Source organism: Pyrgilauda ruficollis, unplaced genomic scaffold (genome assembly GCF_017590135.1).
Source record: "Pyrgilauda ruficollis isolate IOZ18807 unplaced genomic scaffold, ASM1759013v1 scaffold55, whole genome shotgun sequence".
Lineage (NCBI taxonomy): Eukaryota > Metazoa > Chordata > Aves > Passeriformes > Passeridae > Pyrgilauda > Pyrgilauda ruficollis.
The window spans coordinates 7,489,179-7,507,988 of record NW_024527155.1 but is presented as its reverse complement, the minus strand read 5'-3'; the positions used below and the strand labels follow the sequence as shown (position 1 = coordinate 7,507,988).

Below are 18,810 nucleotides of genomic sequence, written 5' to 3'. Positions count from 1 at the left end.
ATAATCTCACAGAGTACAGCTCCTGAAGTACACAGAAAGGAAGATGATGATGCATTGGTGTTTATGTTCAGTCCCTTCTAAAGCCCTGTGGGGAAAATATTTCTGAATCTTCTGGAAGACTAAAACTGGAAATAAAACACTGTAATAACTTCCAAGTGGATACATCTGAAGTGGTGAAGCTTTTCAATAGAGGCTCAGTCTTTTCCCTTTATTTTATTTAAATACTTCCTATTTTGGTTGCCTTTAAACAGTTACAGGTGACAGAGTGACAGTCCCAACCTGAAGAAAGTCAGATTTTGTGAGAAATCTAGAAAGAAAAATAATTTCTGGCTTGCAGTTTAAAAGAAAATACAAGTGATAGCAAATAGCAAGTACTCACTGTTTGCATGCTACTGAAGACAGAGAAACAATCACCATTACATGGTGTCCCTTTTCACTGGGAATTACAGGTGTTTATTTAAGTCCATGTAGGTTTGTGGATTTCTGCAGTACAGGTAAATTGAGAATTTGATCAAGGACCATAGTGTGAAGTGGAATTGAAGTCCACTGGTGTTAGTTGATGTCAACTTTTGACTTGATTAATCTCACACCCTAAAAAGGGTGGTGTCTCTTAGGAATTTTTGCATTGCTTGATTTTCAGTAATTATTCTCCTCCTGCTCCTAGGTCTCTAGGTCTTGGATTGCTTTGGTTGCATAGTGTTTGGGGTTTGTTTGTTTCTTTGTTTTGGTTGTGTGGGGTCCCCCCCCCCCACTGCCCCTTTTTTAATGTATTTTCTTTGATGCAGATGTGTATCTTTGAATCTGTAACTTCCATGTTAAGTTACTAGTGGAATTAAGGTCTGTTCTATATTGTTAACCTTACCCTATGTCCGTAGAATTGAATGAATAAAATCTCATTGATTTATGCTAGAAAATAACTCTTTTTGTTATTTTTTCTCCCTTCATTTTGTCTGTGAAAACTAAAGTACCTGTTGTTAAACGGGCCCCTCAAAAAGGCCTTTCTGTCCATGTAGGTTTTGCAGTTAAATGGGGCAGGTAGTGTGGCCGTAATTTACCCACTAATATAGTCTTTAATTGGACTAGGGTTTTTTGTTTTATTTGTTTTATTCACTGAATTACTGTGTCAAAACTTGAACAACTTTGCTTTCAACTCTTAAGCTGAATTACAGATTTAGGCCAAGGAGATGCAGCAAGCATAAACCTTCAGCAGTTGGACTGACCCAGTTTTATGCATTGTTAGTGATTTTGTTGATTTTGTGTTACTATATACTTAACTCTGCAGAGCTTGCAGGCAAGGTTTGAAGAAGAGTGGGAGACTTCTTTGTTTTCTTTATTACTGTAAATATTCACACAGGATGACTGTATGATTTGGAGGCTGCATTTCTTAAGACCACGTTTACGTGCTCATTCTTACAGCATTGTGTACAGCAGTACTGTATAAAATGTGCAGGAAAAAAAATCCAGCAAAATCTGTTTCTCTGCAGAAATTTCTTATATTGAGTCTTTAAGGTGGTCTTTACAGGCTAAGGAGAACCACTTATTTCTAGTGTAGGGCTTTTTGGGTAAACGTGGTGAATGAGTGCTGGGGCATCTGTTTGGGCTGACAGTCAATGTGTTTGATTATGCATGTAGTAAGTGTTTGTACTTCATACAAAAGTGTAAGTCTCCCAGGTAGTATTTCACCATGGAAATCAGGTAGTGTGAATTGTTATCTCAAGTGTGCTGTCACTGGGAGGTGGGATTTAACCAGAATAGTCACTTCTGCTGTACAGACAAGGAGATGACCTTGTGGAGAAGTGGCACACTGTGGTGTTCCTTTCCTGACACAAAGAGGGGGGAAAGGCTGCCTGTGTCAGTGTAGTAGTGCTTTCACACAGACAAGGAGTCTAGACCAGAAGCTGTCAGGTTGTAGATTCTGAGGGATTTAAAAGGATCTTTGTGCCATGAAAAGGCTTTCTACCTGCCTGCCTGATGTTAGGAATGGAGTTGTTGTGGAGAGGAATAATGCTTCGCTTTCCCCACCAGCGTTTGTTTTTCTTTAGCTCTTCCTGCTTCTTGCCTCACTGCTGACAAGGAGGCTGGTTTACCATACTAAACACCTCAGGGTTGACAGGATGGAGAAAACCTACAGGCTCCTTTGACAGCAGTAATCAATAAGAAGTGAAAAAATCTCACTCTGAGAAGCCCTTTTCCAGCTATAAATGGCAATGGACGTCCTGAAGGTGAAACTCTTGATTTTCAGCCCAAATTGTAACACAAAGGACCAGGAATCTGGGACCAGGAAAGACATTTGCAAATCAAGAGTTTCTTGCTGCTTATCAGTGTGCACTTTAAGCAAGGGGAGAACTGCATTATGCAAGACAGTCCTCAAAAATGCCTTCCTCAGCCCATGAGCTGGGGCTTTGCTCATTGCATCCCCCAGCACTCAGACTCACAGAATTGTTAAGGCTGGAAAAGACCTTCACAATCATCTAGTCCAACCATTAACCTGGCACCACTGTGTTCACCACTAAACCATGTCACTTGGAGTGCCTCATCCATACATTTTTTGAGACTTCCAGGGATGATGATTGCAGCACTTTCCTAGGCAGCCTATTCTACTGCCTGAACACCCTTTAAGTGAAGAAGTTTTTCCTAATATCTAATCTAAACCTGTCCTGGTGCAGCTTTAGGCCATTTCCTCTCATCCTGTCACTTGTTATGTACCACTCACCACCATCTCTGGGCCCAGCCATCCAGTCAGGTTTTTACCCAGTAAGCAACTCACCCACCCAAAGCCATGAGCAGCCAGCTTCTCTAGGACAGTGCTGTGGGAAACAGTGTCAAAGGCTTTATTAAAGTCCATGTAGTCACATCCACATCTTTCAATCATCCACTAAACAGATCACTTTGTCATAGAAGGAGATCAGGTTGGTCAAGCAGCCTACCAGCAGCCCATCCTGGCTGGGCCTGATCCCCTGGTTGTCCAGTGCCACATGCTGGCACTCAAGACAATGTGCTCCATGACCTTCCCTGGCACCAAGGCCAGGATGACAGGTCTGTCCTTCTCCAGATCCTCCTTCTGACCCTTCTGTAGATGGGCATTACAGTTACTGACTTCAGTCAGCTGGGAGCTTCCTGGTTCATCAGCTGACAAATGTTTGGAAGTGGCTTGGCAAACTCTTCCAGCAGCTCCCTGAGTGCCCTTGGGTGGATCCAGTCAGGGCCTGTAGCCCTGTGTATGTCTAGATGTGTAGCAGGTCACTGACCTGTTCTGAATTAGAGGGCTTCATTCTGCTCCCCATCTCTGCCTTCCAGCTCAGAGGGCTGGGTACCCTGAGGATAATGGTATTATGAAAGACTTGCTGCAAGGGCTTTCATTATCATACTGCAAACTTCTCCAAAGTTCCTACTTGCCTTATGAGAGATGGTGAATTTCTCCAATTCTCTTCAGAGCTACTGGAAAATGAGGAAAGCTTAATCAGAACTAGGCAGAAGGAAGGATCAGAATTAGATTTTTAACCTAACAGGTCTGGTTTATTTTTAAATTTAAGTAAGTAATTTCTATGGAAGAAAAAAAGTTTTTTTTCTTTCCAAATAGATTTAATTGCCAGCAAGTCACATTGAAAATGTCAATAACAACTAGTAATTACAAATGGGGAGAGACAGAAATTCCCAGAGCACCTGGTTAATCAAAAAATAGAGGCTGAAGAGTGCAGTATTTTTTATGCTGTATTATAGTGATAATGGCAAGTCATTCAGAGAGCACAATAGGAAAAGTTAAGTCTAGCTGATATATTCCTGTTTTGTGACACTGGGTAATTGTTAATAGAGGCTCTTACTGTCGTCTTTGTTTCGCAGGAAGCAATGCAAGCAAATAAATATGTCTGTATCCCATATTGCTGTTCTACTCACAACTTAGCTGCTTATTTGGTTGATATGGAGTTTTTATTCCCTTTATGTTAGTTGTGCAGCTAGGGAATTTGATGGTAATAAAAACACAGCTCTTGCAGCACGCTCTGTGCTGATACATCTCAATGTTTTGTGAAGTGTGTGATAATCTCACATTGCAGATATGTGACAGGGAAAGCAGTTTGCCCCCATGGTCACTTGGCTGGTAGGAGAACTGGGATAAGAATCCCTGGCCTTGAGTCTCAGCACAGGGCTCCCTCTGTCTGACCATGCAGCCTCTGCTTTGGTTTTTTCATAGAACTTTTAGTGGTATCATTCCTCCTAAGGATGTGGGGAAGGTTTTAGATATTAAGCAGGTATCTTCCTGTCAGTGCTGAATTAATTTTAAAGGGGAGATACAAAAATAGCACATCCTTTTGTATTAGATATCATATGTCCTCTGGAATCATCTTTGCCAGATGCTATTAATGGCTACTCAAGAGATTCATTCTATTATCTTGACTAGCTTATTTCTAAAGTAGTTTGACATTTTATTTGTCTGGCTTATCTGTTGTTGTAGGGAGATATTGGTTTATTACCCTTTAGAAGGCTGAAATGTTAACCAGGAAATATGGGAGCTCCTTTCATTACTTTTTTACTATGAAATACGAACTCTCAGATTGGAGTGTCAGCTCTGCAGTAAAGGAGAATTCTGGCCTTGTGCTCAAGAGGTTTGGATTGGACTACAAACAGTATCCCAGACCCTCTGTGGGAAGCTGCTTATTCAATCCTACAAAGCAGTTTTAAGCCCTGCACATCTTACCTCTCACATGGGAGATGGAGGTTGAGCTTTGTCTTCCTCTGGCACTGCCAAGATCCCAGTGTCTGCAGTCAGTGTGAACAAGCACTGCAGGAAGGGAGGAGGCTGGAGAGAAGTTGGGTTCCTGCTCCCAGAGCAGATCTAGCTGTGAACAGTAGGACAGATGTAATTTAAAATATTCACTGGTGTTGCTGCTGGATGTCTACTGTTGGCAGTGTGAACTATATTGGTACTGTAGTATGTTAACAAAAACCCCTTTTACCTGGAGGAATTAGAGCCATTTCATATGGTCTTTTTTTAAACTGAACGTCTTTCTTCCTCAGCTAGTCCAGACATGCTTAACAGCAGCTGAAAGCTCTTAAATTTAATGCCTTTGGGTGATTTTGTATGGCTCTTCTGGTGTCCAGTCCTCTCTGCTTCATGATTTCCTGATTCCATCTTCATGTGTGCACACTCCATTCGGGAATGCAAGATAAATATTTGATTTTATTATGATCTTTGGGAGACACTGTGAATAGGAGGGACTTATTGAGAGACTAGGAGAAAGCTTGGAGTCTGATAAGCTGGGAAAACAAGTTGAGATGAATTTGAAGTCTTCTGTGTGTGAGAGCACTATTTTACTTTGCATTACCCTTTTGAGTCAGAGAAGATAAAAAATATCTTTTTAATAGAATGAAGACATGTGCTGCTACACTTGTTTTTGGAGTCTGGTAAGTCCTGGGCTTGGCACATAAAAAATCTGTCCTTTGATGAAGGAGCTTTACTCATATTAGAGAAAACTGTAAGGTAAATGAAACAAATAAGTAGAGCAGGCATGTATTATTAAGCAAGTTTTGTATCAGTGGATGAATACCCACATTTTTAAAAAGAGTCTAAAACTAGATCCTGCGAAGGTAAGTTGCTTTGTCTGAACAATACTTCTAAGAAAGCTTTTGCTTTTTGTGGATAAAATAATAGAAAACTTTAGACCTTCTTATAGCAAAGATAATTATACTCTTGCTTATTTTAATTACACTGTTTTAAGTAGGTCACCCACATGCTTAAACCTGTGGAAAATTTAGGAAAGCTTAGCAGATTCGGCTAAATTTAGGAAAGCTTAGCAGATACGGGCAGATTCAGGGGACTTTCTTTTACCGTGCCTGTATTGCTCCAGCATTTTAGCATGGACTGCCTGCAGTCAGAGAGAACATCTACTTGTACTTGTTTTTTTAATCTAGACTGGTGTTAGCACTTCTTTTCTGGGTCAGCTGATTTCATTGCAGACATGTTCATTGCAGTCAGCTGTCTTGTAGCAGCAGTGATAAAAAGATAAAATCAGGCTTCTGTAAGCAATGGTGACAAGATTGGCTCAGAGTGGGTCAAGAGACTAAAAACAGGAACAACTTCATGTGGTCAGAGATGGTACTGAATATTTGCTTACTGTTTTAGTGTGTATTTAATGGCTACAGAAGAATGAGGCAAAAGTTACCAACTCAGTTCCTGATTTCTTTAATGCATGGCTCTGTTTTCCAGGTGCTTAGGATGCTGTATGTCCCTTTGGTACTGAAAAAGTCTGACCTTTGGTGTCATCTCATGAGCAGCAGAGCTCCAAGCACATTTCGAGCAGCTCTTCCGCTCTTCAGCTGCTTAAGTGGTGCACCAGAGCTCCTCTGAAAATTTGAGCAAAGGGCTCTTTTGAAAATATTTGGCTGCAAAGATACATTGTGGAGAGTACTAAAAGGAGCACTTGGGTCTGAGCTGGGTTTGTAGCCACTAATACACATAGTAGTATAGCTACAAGCTAAACTCCTTGGAGACCCCCAAGAAAAAAGGTCATAAAGGTGATACTAGTGGGTGTAATACATATGGAATCTGCTAGGATTTCTGACATGGTTTTTCAAGCATTGCAAGCATTACCAAAGGCAGTTCAGTGGGATTGCAGTACACAGAAAATCTGTTTCAGAAAAAAAATCTTTTACCTCTGCTTTTTACACATCTTGTGTGTCTTCTGTGGTGAATTGTGCCACATAGTCAGTGTTACCACTGATTTTTTTTCTGCTGAACTCCTCATGAATGGATATGTAGCAGGAGGTCTGTGAGAGAATGCTTTGGATCAGCATTTGTTTCCCCTCTGGAGCTCTGCCAGTGTAACCTTGGGAGATTACCATGGGGAGTCTTTCCTCGACTTCAGAAAAAGGGAAGGAAAAAAAGCTCTGTGCTCTGAACAGAGAAGTTTGCACAAAGCACACTCTATGATGGAAACAGATCAGGTGGAAAAACAAGTCATGCAAGGTGGTTAGCAGTGCAACTAATTCTTCCTTTCTTCACTATGAAGCCCATCTTCTTTAAAAGAAAATGGCGGTTATTGGCAGTTTGAACTTCTCAGTGGTGTTCAAATTAACAGGGTTTTCTAAGCATCAGATGTGATGTTTTTCTTCTGTTAAAACAGCAGATAAGTTCTTCTCCCCCTCAGTTTGACCAGGACTTCACCAGACACAGAGAAGAGGGAGCGAGATAGTAAGGAGGCAGAAAACCTCTCTTTTTATTTCTTGGCTGTTGGGTGTAGTCTCACAGTGAGGGATAGGAGCCACATGAAAGCCCTGATCCACTGTCTTTTCAGTTCAAAGACTTTCGTCTATTTAAAGAGATTTGAAACAAACTTCAAACCTGTCTCCTTCAGTTAAGCCCAGGTCAACATGGAAAAAAGAGAGATTAATATTATCCTGGAGCACACCCTTTCTTCTGCTTGCTTGGTGTTGAGTCCACTGTGTTACAGCTTTGTACATCTTGAGAGATCTCCTTCTGATTTCAACCCCCGGACTGTTTTGGCTGATTGCTGGAGGTGGAAATGCTGTACTCTATAGCCCTGCCTATCCCTGTTTCTCCTCAATGCAGCGGTTACTTTTCTTTTTCTAGTTTCTTCTGTAAGATCACAGGTTGTAGTGGAAGTGACCTAAGAAGCCAGTAAAGACTTGAAATGAAGTTGAAACAAAATGAACAAAGCTAAAAAGTAGAGAAATTGAATTGGATTGGAAAGTTTTCACTGTGTGATCAGCTAAATCCCAGGATCTGTTTGTTCCTGGACTTATCCTCAAATAAGATACTTTAAAGTAATTATATAGGTATAATCCCCTATGAGGACATTTGTTCTGAGGTAAAAGTGTCTATGTAGAAATTGAACTCTTGAAATCACTTGAAAGTATTCTGCAGTACCTACTTTGATTAATTTCTAAGCATGTCAGTGCCTACAACAGTTACATGTGGAATTGCTTGTGTACCTCACTGTTTGACTAAAGAAGCTCAGACTGTGCCCAGTAACGAGCCAGGTTCAGAGTTGGTCTTTCATTTTATTTAAACTAGCAGAAGCAGTTTAAACAGTCTTCTCGATGCTCCATCTAAAAACATGTTACCACAGATTGAAACTCTGCACTGTGTGTCTGTGTGCTGACTCCACAAACCTCCCACCCTTTGCCACTGTCTCTTTCATAACTGTAGAGTTTAACTGTGGGAACATCTCTAAGTCAGACAAGGATATTTGGCTCAGAAAATGAGAGGACGAGGTCAGTGCATGCCATGAAGTGATACATGAAGGGATGAGATGTGTCTAATGGAAAAGACTGGAAAAAGGCAAGGTAAGAGTACTGAAGGAGAGAAAATTAGAAGTAAAGGGAGTGGAAACAGGGAGAGGCTGTAAGGTTCTGATGAAATGAAAATGAGTAGTTGTTAATATACAGGAATTGCTCTGTGACTTTGGATAGGCTGGGCTCCCTGCTTCCCTGGATGTCCTGCCATGCTGTCCCTGTTCACTTCAGCAAAGAACTTGGCCTTCATCACTCAGAGGTTGCCATCTGTCATAGTCACCCACTGGCCTGTGAATTATTTGTGCTCACCTAAAGGCATGAGCTGAATGTGTGAGTCCTGCTGTCACTCCAGGATTGATGCTGCAGCTCAGCTGGAGGCCAAATGGTGGAGTCTCAGCCCCCAAAAAAGCCCCAAAACATCTCTCTCCAAGGCTCCCAAAGGAGGAGTGCAGGCCTCAACTGTGCTGTAGCCAAGGCTGAGGGCAGAGTGACAATATTTAAAACTGACAAAAATATAAATGCTATTCACCTCTGTGGGCCTTACAGTTTCATTATTGTTTGGATGAGGTTCACAAAAATTTGCTGTCATAACTCCACTATTTCCACTATGTTTAAAACTATCTGCAGACATGTGAGTTCATCCTCACCTTTCATTCATGCTAAGGGGGAAGTGTGATACATATATTAGATGTAGCACTGACCAAAATAAGCCCAACACTTTGCACCCAGTAGGCAGCTGATGAATGTGATGGTCTGTTTCAATGTCACTGTCTCCCTGCAGTCAGTGTTTAGACACAAATGACAGAAACACAAATACATTCCCAAAATCAACAAATAGTTACAGCTCATGAACAGCAGAGGGTTAGATTCAAAACTGGGGAAGTTGCCATAGCTTCATTAAAGTTTCATTTATTTATGTTTACATTATTTTATCAGCATGATTTCACAGCTCTAGTTTAGAGCGTGGCATTGGGAGTAACTGAGTCAGCGTAAGTAAGGTGGAAGTGGATTCTGCTGTGAGGAGACCAGAGCTGGGAGGGAGAGTTAGCTCTCTTAAATCACTGTACAGTCAGTGAAAATAATTATGTGGAACTACAGCCTTAATAGAGTGCTGTGATTTTATACCAGCTCCTGATATGACTGGTAAATTGTAGCTAAAGTTTAATTTAAACACCACCCCCTGCTCTTCATGCTGCCTGTCATAATTATGAAAGCTGCTCTTATCTGATCATGGCCCTAATAGTTAACAGTATGAGGACGCTAAAGAGAGGCTAAGAGTGAGTCATCTACTCCATATAATGAATTTATAAACTAGTTATGCCAGTGGAATTATCAAAGAAATTTGGTGTTCTCAAAGTACTCTTCATAGTCCAAGTGCATATTGCACTCCTAGTAATTTAATAATTTAAGCTTACCTTTTCTGAAATTGTATTGGTGCTGTTTGTAGTGGTTTTTGAAGATGCAAGGTGTCTTTACAACCTCAGTCTCATCATGTCTTTCTGTTGTTGCAGAGCTGTTTGAAATTTTGTTTGAGTTCAAATCTATACAATTCTTTCATATCAACTGAATAATGCTTCTAGTGTATTGAGAATTTTTTTTTGTTAATTTTGCCAAATAACTGTATCTATTGCTTTATAGTTTAATAGAAACTTTCTGAAGGACAAAAGAGAGTTTCACAGTATTTTTCAAAGTTTTCATAATGTGGAAGTGGAAGAAACTTGAGTTGTCCTGGGTTTTGGAGTTTAGGCAGCCCTTCAGTTAGTGTTTCTGGACATGTCTGTGGCACAGATTTAGATTTCTTTGCCATTTTGAATTTCTTTCTTTTTAGTTCAGCAGGTACTAAATCTAATAAAGGCAGACAAGTCACTATAAAATTGAAGCAGAGACAGGAAATAGGCATTTGTCATATGGATGAATTTCAACAAGCTTGATTTTATATTGGTTTTTGAAAAGCAGCCTGATACGATAAATGACAGCAAATGAAATTCTGTTTAACAGTTAGTGACCTCTTTTTTTTAGTAGTATTCCTGCAGAAGTTGCAGTATTCAAGCCTAAATATAGAAAATAGGCTGCAAGCATGTTATGAAGATTTCCATAGGTATAAAGAATGTTCTCCAAAGTGCTTTGAGTAATAAAGTCATGCTAAGTATGAGTAATTTTGCTGTTGTGTAGTTCTGTTACAAATGTGAAGGAATAGAAAAATGAAGATTCTCCTGACAGATGTTAGCCATGCCCCTTGATGTCAATCTGGCAAGCCCTTGGACTTGCAATATCCTCACAGATATTAACGTGCACTGGTTGATCAGTGCTTCTCTGCCCCTTGCCTTGGCACACACATGATTAATAATATTTATTGTCTGATCACAATGGGAAATCTCTGTAGTTGTAGAAGTATTTATTGCCAAGGTAAACATGAGATGGCATGCCAGCAAAGCCTGAGGAGGGCAGTAGATCTTATTGGGAATGACAGAAGAAGATGGCCACATTCTTTAGCAGGGAGTCTTTAATTTCAGATATCCCTGCCAAGAAGTCTCTCCAGGCATGGGAGAGCTCTCTTATAGTGTCTGGGTTAGAGAGGATAAAGCATGTATAGGAGGGTATAGTTTTTCTCCTCTTACTTAGTGCATGTGGACAAAGAAATCAGCAAAGGCCATGGAACTGCCACCTCCTGCTGAACCACCTCCTTTAAAATCTTTGGGGCACATCATTAGATGTACATTAGCAGAAATACATTTAGTAGTACAAGGATACAGAAAAACATGCTCATGAAGATCAGTCATTCTGAACAGAGAGAAGTCCAAGCAATCTTCTCTGCCTCCTTGATCTGTGGGAGATCTGTGACAGAGCTAATTGTGACAAAACCAATTTTTTAACCGATTCGATATCACATCTGGACAAATGTCAACATACTTTACAGCCTTACTTGCAGTCAAGCAAACATTGAGCAGAAATTTGTAGAAGACCGCTTACTCTCTTCATTATGTGTTTGTATTTATCATGTGTATATACATGTATCTCTATTCCTATAGAAAAGCAGACTGTGGAAACACAATGTTCGTTTCTTAGAATCCTTGACTTCAGTGGTCCCTCATACTCCTAATAGTTTCTGGATTTATTATTTCTTTTTTTTCTCCCCCCATTCTCTTTTGTGCCTCTAAGAAAGAGGAGCAAAGGCCAACTTTAGCAGCAGCCGCTTTCCTTTTGAGAACCTCTGTTCTTTGCTGCATGTCAGATGGTGTTAGAGAATAGTTTCTAAACCAGATTAATTGAGTTCAAACAAAGTTCCCAAGCTTTGCAGAAGCTGTCAATTTGCGTTTTTATTTTTATTTCCTTTTTTGACACAATCTAGTGTCAAAAAGAGTTCAAAATCCAATATGACAGCATGATGAGAAGGTGTTGTGCCTTCTTTCCAATTTAGAAGAATTGCTTTCCAAGTGAGAAGATCTCCAGCATCTCCTAGTGCTGTGAAGAATGCAGCAAGTACAAAGATGCTCTGCAATAAATATCTCCGAGAGGCCTGGTGAAGCCTGAATTTGGACATGGCTGAGCCAGTTGAGACCCTCCTCAATATGAAATACCTCACAAGCTGGGACTGTGAGGAACAAGTATTCTGCTGTTCTTTCTAATTTGCTGACAAGAAAACTATGTTTGCTGATTTTTAATGACTTCTTGCACTAGGTTTCCTTGCAAATCTTTGTCTCCCGGAGAGTGAAAGGAAACACAATTCCAGACAGTATATTCTGGCTGATTAGTTCTCTATCTTGGACGCAGTTGCAGAGCTGCTGTATTCTGTTACAGTATTTATTCCTACCTGTTGCTTGGAGTGGGGTTTGGTTCCCTCCTAGGGTAAATCTCCTGTTCATCCCTGTCCACCTACAGCTGGCGTGATGAGCCATTTGGGCATAGTCAGGTTCCCTGAAAGAGAAAATGAATAGCTTCCTACAGGTTTTGTCAGTCTCTTGAGTACCCTCCATGAGCTAACTGCTCACTTAAGGTAGTGTTGTTCAGTCTGCAGACAACTTGAAATTCCTTTGGCTTCAGATCTGGGTTTCAGTGAAGCTATGTATGCAATATCTTAACCTTAAACTGTTGTTTAAACTTGTACTTCCCTAACAGAGCACAAAACCAGGTATTTAACTTCATGAATGTGTTTGTAGGCTTGAATGTCTACAAAGTACCAGCAGGTGCCAGCTCTTGCATTTGCCCCATTCAGTATTGCTCAGAATTCTGGATGGTGCAGAACCTGCCGTGTAAATCTTTGGCTTGGCAACAGAAATGCCATGCACTTAACTCACTGCCTGGTCTCTGCTATTCTTCTTCTACTTTTCTGATTTCATGTGAGATTTGGTAATACCAGGTCTGCAAGTGGCAATGTCAGCCCCAGGTATTTGTAGGCATATAGCGAGAGGTGTGTGTTATATGCATGGCTGTACGTGTGCACACTGAACGCTTATGCAATTCCATTGCACTGTGAGTTACCATCGTCACTGCCAGTGGGCTGCTGGGGTTTTATTTCATTGCATTGACTCTCAAGGTGCCCTAAGTGAAGGAAAGAATGACAACACCTCGGCTGGGAAGGCACACATTCTAGAGATTGCTCAGGAGGAATGCGGTTGACTTGGCAAGTTCAATTTTGAAAGCAATCTTTTTCAGGGTACTGAAAGATAACAAGGGAGGAATCCTGCCCAGGAAACGAGACAGAAAATTTACGAACTGTCAGACAAGTGGCATTGACTTTGAACAAAATGAACACCAGACTCTCTGAGGCTTGAGGTGTCAGTGGAGCCCAAAAATCATATACACATATTTGAATGATGCAGACAAGTAGCCTTTGTAGGGCAAGGGTGCTTTTATCTCCTAAAGTAAAATAATGACATCCATAAAGGTGACTTTGCTACAGGGAGGACTTCCATGCAATCTAGATGTTGAAACAAATATCTTGAAGATGTGTAGAGTAATGAATTTTAATTGATTGCATTCCTCTTTCCATGGGAAAACTTCTTTCTATATTTTATAGCATGTTTCACTTCAAATGCTGATCCTGTTTGAAGGGGTTTCCAGTTTAGTTTGAGAAAATAAAAAGCGATGAGTGTTGATAAAGATATAATGTGTTTAGATAAGCCATTCTGTCTTTTAGTCTTCATGTAGTGCTTTGAGAATTAGAATAAAAACCCACAAGTTTAGAAAGGTTGATTAAGATGTTGAGCTAGAACAGGCAGAAATGATGGTCAAAGTTTACAAACATGGTATCAGATGGGATTTTTTTTGTTTTGTTTTTAAAGCCTCAGCTATCCTGCTGCTGTGTTAGATCTGTGTCAGTTTGGTTAAGCTGACAAGTTTATACTCCCCGGCTTGGAAACTGGGTCTGTGCTGCTTCTGCCAGTTAGAGGATTTTAAGGAACTGCCAGGCAGGTGCATTGTAGGGCCACGAGAGGTGAGAGCTGCAGGAGATGGCACACTGCAGGTAAGAAAAGCTGCAGAATGGCCCCTTTCTCTCCCTGTCCCCTGTGTCCATTGGACCCATTGCTCTCGCTTCAGCCCAGAGATGCTGCTCCCAGCATGTGCCAGGCCTGGGAGTGAACATTATTGTGTTAACTCAGGCCATGAGCTGAAGCTGAGTGAACAGTCACAATCTGCCTCAAAAATTGATGTAAGTGTGCTAATTCTGCCTGTGCCGTTCCCTGAAGATCAGATTTCTACAACAAAATGAGAGGTTTACCTACGAACCCCCAGATTTGCCCCTGCATAGCTCCACCAAGGACCATGACGTAGGTGCTTCCTGGGGGTATCCCCGTGTAGGAAAGGAATGGAACCTGGAAGGGGCTGTAGTCGGGGGGAGTCAGCCTCTTCTCCTAGGCAACCAGTGACCAGATGAGAGGGAATGGCCTCAAGCTGTGCCAGGGCAGGTTCAGGTGGGACATCAGGAAGAATTTCTTCACTGAGGGGGTGGCCAGGCATTGGCATGGGCTCTCCAGAGAGGTGATGGAGTCACCATTCCTGGAAGTGTTCAATGAATGGCTGGAGGCAGGACTTAGTGCTGTGGTTTAGTTGACATAGACTCACAGAATATTCAACCTAGAAGCATAGAATGGAGTTGGAATGGACCTTAAAGATCATCTGGTCCCAAACCCCTCTCATGGACAGGAACATCTCCCACGAGATCAGGTTGCTCAAGGCCTTATCCAGTCTGGGTTTGAACACTTCCAGGGCTGGGGCATCTATAAGCTCCTTAATCAACCTGGTCTATTGTCTCACCATCCTCATGGTAAAAAATTTCTTCTAATACCTAACCTAAATTTTGCCTCTTTCAATTTTGAAATTATTTTATTATTACTTCTTGTCCTGTCACCACAGTCCCTCTCTGCCTGTTATTAGGTCAAAGGTTGCACTTGATGATCTTGGGCCTTTTTTTTCAATCTTAACGATTCTGTGTTTCATGATTTTAAATACAATAATGTTTTAACAATTACATTTTACAAGATCAGCTTTTAATTGCAAAGTCAAACCAAATCCAAGGGGAAAAAATGTGTTGTTCAGTAGAAATTTAGATTATACTTTGATTTTGATACATTCCTCTGTTTCCAGCAGGAAAAAAACCTCCCACTCACTATGGAGGAAGGTGATTTTCAAGCCCTGTCTTGCAGGTTGGAAATTTAAATGCAGTATCAGTGTGGGTGCAGGTGGCATTGAGAAAGTGAAACAGGGCTTAAAATATGGATATAAAAGACCCCTTGTGAAGTAGAGCTAGGTAAAAAGTGAGACTCCAATCCTGTATGCTGTCACTTCCTTCTGATAGGGATTGCACCCTAGCAAATTCAATGCTGAGATCAGATTATGATCTATGGACTTTAATTTGCTTTACTATTTCAATTTACAAAAAGGGCAGGAGGGAAAACCTGGGGGACTACAGACCTGTTAGTCTAACCTGTTTCTGGAAGAAAAAGTTAATTAGTTAGGGTTAGTTAGTCTATGAAGAAAATTATACCGGGTGGTATTGAAAGGCACTTAAAGAATAATGCAGTCATCAGGTACAGTGATCATGGTTTCACAAGGAAAAGTCCTGTTTAATTAATTTAATCTCTTTGTGTGGTAAGGTCACCTGCTTAATAGATGAAGGAAAGGCAGGGGGTGTGTAATTTTTCTGGATTTTAGTAAGACATTTGATACTAATGCCTTCCCAGGATCCTTGTGGACAAGCTGACCAGCTGTGGGTCTGGGGGGTTTGTGTTGTGCTGGGTGAAGAGCTGGCTGAAGGGCAGAGCTCAAAGGGTTGTAGTGAGTGGGGCTTCATCTGGCTGGCAGCCATTCACCAGCAGCATTCCCCAGGGTTCAGCTGTAGGCTTGTTCAGTTTATTTATTCTGATCTGAATGCAGGATTTGACTGTACCATTAGCAAATTCACTGGTAATACTACAGTGGGAGGTGCTGTTAGCTCTCTGGAGGGACAGGAGGGATATAGATAGATTGGAGCATTGGGCTGTCATTAATGGGGTGAAATTTGTTGAGTTGAAGTTTAGCTGGATTCTGCACCTGGGATTGAGGAATGCTGGGCATGAATACAAACTGGGAGAGGAATGGCTGGAGAGCAGCAGAGATCTGGGGCTGCAGAAGTCAGCAGTGTGCCCTGACAGCCCAGAGGTCAAATTCCATCCTGGGGTGCATCAAACGCAGCAAAACCAGCCCATCAAAAAGGGTGATGATCCCTCTGTGTTCAGTGTTGGGGCTGCCTCACCTTGAGTACAGCATGCAGTTCTGGGCCCCACAGTTTAAAAGCATCCTTGAATGGATCCAAAGGATAAGAAACCTGGTAAAAGGGCTGGAAGGAATGCCCTGTGAGGAGCAGCTGAGGACTTTGTGTTTTTCCAGTTTGGAGAAAAGGAGGCTGAGGGGCGACCCCGGTGCTCTCTGCAGCTTCCTGAGAAGGGGAAGTGGAGAGGGAGGTGCTGATCCCTTCTCCCTAGTATCCAGCGATAGGTTGCATGGGAATAGTTCAAAGGTACACCAGAGGAGTCTTAGAGTGGACATTGGGGAGCATTTCTTTACTGGGAGGATGGTCAAACATTGCAACAGGCTTCTAGAAAGGAGGTCAATGCCCCACAGCTCCCAGTGTGTAGGAGGCATTTGGACAATGCCTTTAGCAGCATGTTTTGACTTGGTCAGCCCTGAACTGGTCAGGCAGTTGGATCAGATGGTTGTTGCAGCTCCTTTCCAACTCAAATAGTCTGTTCTGTGTCCTTCAGATGTTATCTCTCTGCTCTTAGAGGCAGTATCAGGAACAGGTAAATCTAAGAGGTGCTTGTTCCTCAGTGCTAGCAAGAACACTGGGAATAGAGTGGGAAAGCACAGGCTGGACATCAGAAGTTAGGTGACAGGGCACTCACCCTGCTTGGGTTTTGAAACTGTTAAGATGGTCAGAAATGGGGAGATACATGTGGCTTGGGATTGGACTTTTGCTTGTGGACCACAAAGTCGTCTATTTTTTATTAAATGGATGTGGTTAGTGTATGACAACTGTGACATTATTTTGTGAAATACAGCCTTTAGACTTCTTTCTGAAGGGATAAAAAAATACCTGTCTTGATTTATGGAGAAAAAAGTGTTAAGCTGTAGGTGACACTAACAATGAGAATGTCAGGCTCTGTGTGTGTAATACATAACACTGTGCTGTGTTTTCACTATATTTAATTGTTATGGGAAAATACCAGGACTTTGGCTCTTCTGATTACTCATTTTGAATGCAGCTTTTCTCAAGATAGAGGCAGTTTCATATTCCTAAGGAGCAAAGTGCATCCATCTGAACGGCTGCAACCTTTGGCCTTCCTCCACAAAAGTTGGGAGGATTTGGTCATCTCCTGTGGGAGAATGATAAAACCTTAAGAACATGTAAAAAAGGGCATTTTTCAGCAGAAACTTTTTAGTGTGGTTATTTTTTTTTTTTTTTTTTTTTTTTTTTTTTTTTTTTGCATTAGCTATCCCGAGCTATCTGCTGGAAAGCTCTTCTCTCATTTGTAAGGGATGTCTTTCATTTTCATCCAAAATGTATTTATGTCCTGCCCAAATATTTTGTCCTTCTGCTTTTACTCTTGGGAAAAAAAAAATCACAAGATTGAAAGCTTTCAACACAGGGGCAACTGCATGAATATTTTACTGAGGAAAGTTAACTGTGACACTCCTAAGTGATAGCATGGATGACTTTTACAGAGCATTATGACTGAGGGGAAATACTGCTGAATGCCTTTATTCTGTTTTTTTCCCATTGTCCTGCTTTTAGCTGCAGTAGTTACTTTTCCTCATGGAACCTGGCACAGTGCAGTTTTGGGTTTGGTATGAGAAGAATGGTGACAACACTGGTATTTTAGTTGTTGCTATATAGTGCTTACTCTAAATCAAATCTAAATTAAATCAGTTTCCCACACTCTGGCATCGAGGAGGTGCATTAGAAACTGGGAAGGAGCATGGCCAGGACAGCTGATCCAAACTGGCCAGAGGGATTTTCCATACCACAGGAGGTCAGGCTCAGGATATAGACTGGGGGGAGTTGGCCTGGAGCCACTGAACACTGCTGAGGGATGGATGGGCTGGGTGTCAGTCAGTGGGGGGATGAAGTGCTGTGCATCACTTGCGTTTTCTGGGGCTTTTAATTCCTCTTTTTCTCCTTTCCATTACAATTATTATTATTGCTATAATTATTATTATTATTTGCTTTTGTATGATTATAATATTTTGCTTTGTTTCAGTGATTGAGATGTTCTTCTCTTAACCAGGAGTTTCTGGGGTTTTTTTCAGCTTCTCTTCCCAATTCCATCAGGGTAGTGGGGAGGTGGGAGTGACAGGCAGCTGTGGGGTACATGGTTGCCTGCTGGGGTTAAACTATGGCACCTGTACATTGACAGATGAACAACCCAAAATTTGTTTTCCCTGGGAAGAAGTCTCCCTTTTCTTCTGCAAGGACTGAGGTGGCTTATGTGAATCAGGTCATTACAAGAACTTTCATTAGGCTAATAGAAGATCATGGAATTGGCTTAACACTTCAGCAGTTTTATTACTGGAATTGCAGAGCTGAGTGCTCAGCAGAGGGATGAGATCATCCTGGTCTTGCATTCTGCCTCAGCATCCACTCAGATGGCAGACCATTGTCAAGAACAGGGGAAACTGCAAATGGATGTGCCAGAATATCATCATAGCCAAGACATGGTGCCTGTGTAGGAACAGCAAATGACAAAAATACCCCCAGTAAGTAATATAGTGGAGTGATTTTTTGGAGTCACTTCTGACTCTCATCTGCTGACCTCATGGAGGTTAAACCCATTAATGGATGGCAAGTTACATCTAGCTGACTACTAACATTGCAATTTGTGGCATTCCTTGGTCGTCTTACATGGCTCTATAACTGCAGTAGGATGTCTGGTCCAGCTGTTCAATATTTTTGTATTAGGTAGTGTACCCAGTGTTACCATTAAATCTGATTTCTTCAGTTTTTTATTTTTAACTTTGGTGTTAAACCACTGAAACACAGGTTCAGTTCTGCTTGTTTGTTAAAGCCAGTTATGATACAGGAAC

At 41.4% G+C, this 18,810-nt stretch overlaps 1 protein-coding gene across 4 annotated transcripts in view; it reads left to right on the top strand.

Moving 5' to 3' along the window:
- Positions 1-18,810, top strand: part of TSPAN4 (tetraspanin 4) — a 415,983-nt gene that overhangs the window by 152,211 nt on the left and 244,962 nt on the right. The gene's annotated exons all lie outside the window — the stretch shown is intronic.